The 3,809-nt window shown below is 42.4% G+C and overlaps 1 non-coding gene across 1 annotated transcript; it reads left to right on the forward strand.

Annotated features, from left to right (window-relative positions):
- The first annotated feature begins 3,473 nt into the window (after positions 1 to 3,473).
- LOC112745262 (small nucleolar RNA R71) lies at positions 3,474 to 3,580 on the forward strand. Its single transcript, XR_003173198.1, has one exon. It is a non-coding gene; the product is annotated as a small nucleolar RNA R71 (small nucleolar RNA).
- The last annotated feature ends 229 nt before the right edge of the window (positions 3,581 to 3,809 follow it).

Below are 3,809 nucleotides of genomic sequence, written 5' to 3' on the forward strand. Positions count from 1 at the left end.
AAGGATTCCATCTGAACACTTCTTGAATAGATATGGCTCATCCCAGACAAAGTACTTTGCATCATTCATGAGCTTCCGTTTTTGATGTTTATTGATCTCTGGAGGCAATGCCCCAGTTGCCTTGAAGTTGGCAATGTCTGCGAACTATGGTGCTTTGTGAACTATCATCAACTGCTCATCAGGGAAGAACTCGTTCACACTTGTATCAGGTGTTCCACCTTTATCATGAGGAATCCTGGATAGGTGATCTGCTACCTTGTTCTCCACTCCTTTCTTGTCTCTGATTTCAATATTGAATTCCTGCAATAATAAGATCCATCTTATTAGTCTTGGCTTTGATTCTTGCTTGGCAAACAAATATTTAAGTGTTGTGTGATCTGTAAAAACAATCACTTTAGCACCAATGAGGTACGATCTAAACTTGTCAAATGCAAAAACTATTGCTAGCAAGTCCTTTTCAGTAGTGGTATAATTTCTTTGAGTATCATTAAGGACTTTGCTCGCATAGTATATCACATGGACTAAGTTATCTTTCCTCTGTCCTAACACTGCCCCAACTGCAAAATCAGATACGTCACACATTAATTCAAATTGTAAATTCCAATCAGGTGGGGAAATGATAGGAGCAGAGGATTACCTCATTTTCAAATTTTCAAAGGCTAACATGCATGTTTCATCAAAGATGAATGGTGTATCAGATACAAGGAGATTGCTCAAGGGCTTGGCTATCTTTGAAAAATCTTTAATAAACCTTCTGTAAAAACCAGCATGCCCTAAAAAGCTCCTAATTGCCCTGACATCACTGGGTGGAGGCAGTTTTTCAATAAGTTCTACTTTGGCTCTGTCAACCTCAATGCCTTGGTTAGAAACTTTGTGACCAAGGACTATTCCTCCTGTCACCATAAAGTGACATTTCTCCCAGTTCAAGACCAGATTGGTCTCTTGGCATCTTTTCAATACCAAGGCGAGGTGATGTAGGCAACTAGGAAAGGAATCTCCGAATATCGAGAAATCATCCATAAAAACTTCAATGAATTTTTCTATCATATCTGAAAAGATAGAAAGCATGCAGCGTTGGAAAGTCGCAGGTGCATTACATAGCCCAAATGGCATGCGCCTGTAGGCAAACACTCCATATGGGCAAGTGAATGAGGTTTTCTCTTGATCTCTGGGATCAACCACTATTTGGTTATATCCTGAATAACCGTCAAGAAAACAATAATAAGCGTGCCCTGCGAGTCTTTCCAACATCTGATCCATGAATGGAAGGGGGAAATGATCTTTTCGTGTAGCCTCATTGAGCTTCCTGTAGTCTATGCACATCCGCCATCCTGTGACTGTCCTTGTAGGAATTAGTTCGTTCTTCTCATTGGGAACCACGGTAATTCCTCCCTTTTTTGGGACAACATGCACGGGGCTAACCCAGGGACTGTCTGAGATCGGGTAAATTACCCCTTCCTGCCATAACTTCATATCTTCTTTCTGTACCACTTCCTTCATGATTGGGTTCAACCTCCTTTGGGATTGAATGGATGGTTTGGTATCATCTTCCACCAGTATCTTGTGCATACATATGGCCGAACTTATCCCCTTCAAGTCAGAAAAAGTCCAACCAATGGCATCTTTGTGGTTTTGCAGTACTTTGAGCAGTTCATCCTCTTGATCTTGGCTGAGGCATGAGCTTATAATTACTGGGTAATTTTCATCTTCTCCTAAGTATGCATATTTGAGAGAGGGTGGCAATGCTTTGAGTTCAAGTTTGGGTGCTTCTGACTTTTCGTTCTCTTCCTTTGGTGCACCTTGTATTTGACTCTCTGCTGTTGCAACCTCTTCACTAAACGTAGACTCCTCCTCTATTATACCTTCAAGTTCTTCTTCTTCAAAACTTTCCTGCACTGCGTCTTCAAGTGAGTCCAACCTCATAGACTCTCCCATTTGCTCTGGTGGGTAATTCATGGCCTTGAACACATTGATCGTCATCTTTTCATTGTGTAATCTCAGGGTGAGATCTCCTTTTTGTACATCAATGACAGCTCCAGCAGTGACCAAGAATGGCCTTCCCAGGATGATGGAAGCTTTGGCTTCCTCCTGCATGTCAAGCACTACAAAGTCTGCTGGGAAGATAAAATCTCCCATTTTCACCAGCAAATCTTCTATGACGCCATGCGGGAACTTAAACGATCGGTCTGCCAATTGTAAGGCCATCTTTGTTGGTTTAGCTTCCTCAATCTTCATCTTTCTCATCATAGATACCGACATCAAATTGATGCTGGCTCCTAAGTCACAAAGAGCCTTTTTCACTGTGATTTCCCCTATAATACAAGGGATTTGAAAACTCCCGGGATCCTTCAATTTCTGGGGTAGTTTGTGCTGAATGATAGCACTACATTCTTCGGTTAGTATCACAGTCTCGTTGTTCTTCCAGCTTCTCTTCTTAGTCATGAGCTCCTTCAAGAACTTGGCGTAGAGTGGCATTTGTTCTATTGCTTCAGCAAAGGGTATGTTGATTTGCAGTTTTTTGAAGATTTCCAAAAATCTCAAAAACTGATTGTCATCCCCTTTCTTCTTTAATTGCTGAGGGTATGGGACTCTTGGGGCGTCTGGCTTCAGCACTCCTTCCCCTTTTAAGGGTGATAGCCTGACACTCCTCCCTTTGTGTTAAGCTAGTATTGCTGCGAAGGTTGTGGCTGGAAATTTGCTTGAATAAGTAGCCAATTTGTGTCTCAAATTTCTTGATGGCAGCATCCTGATTCTGCATATTGCACATCACCTCTTCTCGGAATGTTTTACTATCTTGAATCTCTTTGCCTATGCCTTCAAGTAGATTCTCAATCTTTTAAATTCTGTCATCCAATGATTGTAGATCATGATTAGAGGTGGAAGGATGAGGTAAGTTATTTTGGTTTTGATATGGATGTGGAGAGGTGTTGTTATGGGGGTGTTGATATGGTCTAGATGTGAAATGTTGGTGGGCTGCATTGTTGGGATTTGGGCGTCTTTGATCAAGGCTTTTATCTTGTTGATTTCCCCACCCAAAGTTTGGGTGATTCCTCCATCCAGGGTTGTAGGTCTTGGAGTATGGATCATGGTTTTGCCTAGGTGAATTCCCAATGTAGTTGGCTTGCTCCTGACTTCCCTCGGCTTCTTCATTCACTCCTTCTTGGGTTGTTGATGAAGTGGTGATTGCTGCTACTTGGTTCCTCTCCATCTTCTTGGTGAGGTCAGCCAGCTGCTGGGTAATGAGCTTGTTCTGAGCCAGCAGAGCATCTATATTGTTTAGCTCCATCACTCCTCTAGTGTTCCCTCTTTCGGAAGCATAGAAGTAGTCGTTCTCTGCTACGGTTTCAATGACATCTATGGCTTCCTCAATGGTCTTCTTCTTGTTCAAAGATCCTCCGGATGAATGGTCTACGACCTTCTTTGACTCATAAGAGAGCCCTTCATAGAAAATGTGCAGCTGCACCCATTCATTGAACATATCTGGTGGGCACCTCCTTGTTAGGTCCTTAAACCTCTCCCATGCTTCATACAGAGTCTCACCATTTTGTTGCCTGAAAGTTTGGACCTCAGCGCTCAGCCTATTGATTCGTTGAGGAGGGTAAAATCTTGCTAAGAATTTGTTTACCACATCTTCCTAAGTTGTCAAGCTCTCCTTTGGGAAAGACTCCAGCCACTTGGCTGCCTTATCCTTGAGTGAGAATGGAAATAAGAGCAGTCTATAGGCGTCAGGATGAACACCATTAGACTTCACTGTGTCACATATTCTCAAGAAGGTGGTTAGATGTTGATTGGGGTCTTCTTGGACACTT

The sequence above is a fragment of the Arachis hypogaea genome, chromosome 14, assembly GCF_003086295.3.
Source record: "Arachis hypogaea cultivar Tifrunner chromosome 14, arahy.Tifrunner.gnm2.J5K5, whole genome shotgun sequence".
Classification (NCBI taxonomy): Eukaryota; Viridiplantae; Streptophyta; class Magnoliopsida; order Fabales; family Fabaceae; genus Arachis; species Arachis hypogaea.